Source organism: Falco naumanni, chromosome 11, assembly GCF_017639655.2.
Source record: "Falco naumanni isolate bFalNau1 chromosome 11, bFalNau1.pat, whole genome shotgun sequence".
Classification (NCBI taxonomy): Eukaryota; Metazoa; Chordata; class Aves; order Falconiformes; family Falconidae; genus Falco; species Falco naumanni.
In genome coordinates this window covers 165,577-166,103 of record NC_054064.1, presented here as the reverse complement: position 1 = coordinate 166,103, position 527 = coordinate 165,577, and positions in this window count along the sequence as shown.

Sequence of the window (527 nt, the reverse complement as noted above, 5' to 3'; positions counted from 1 at the left end):
GCTGTTGGTTAGGTGTCTTGGTTGATAATACCTCAGTGCAAGGCTGATAATGAAACAGTCTGTCAAAAGCTGGTGTTTGCATAGAGCTAGCTAGCAAAGGCTTCAGATCTGTGATCCTGCTGCCCGGGCTCCGGCGTGGCAGTGCGGTAGGCAACCAGCAGGTTTCCAGCTCCGTGCTGCTCTGTTAATTTTCGCGGGTTAAGGCCCGGTGCTACTGGGGTGGCAGATGCTGCTCATAAGTGTTGTGCCCATCTATGGTCGAAGCTGGCAGACTTTTTTTTAATTAGCGCTACAACTGTTTCAATACTGCTTTCCTTAAAAAAAAATCATTTATTACTGTTTTTTTACAACACGTGCCTTCCCAGGGAGGCTCTGGCTTTCCACCTGTCGTTTCACGTCTCTGCCTCCTCTCGCGATGCCTGCTGCCCTTGTTCGCTCTTTCCTTGAGAGGCCCCCTCCCTCCGCCTGCGGGCAGGGACAAACACAACATCCGCGGGGCCCGGAGTGGAGCTGGCGCGGCGCTGCCC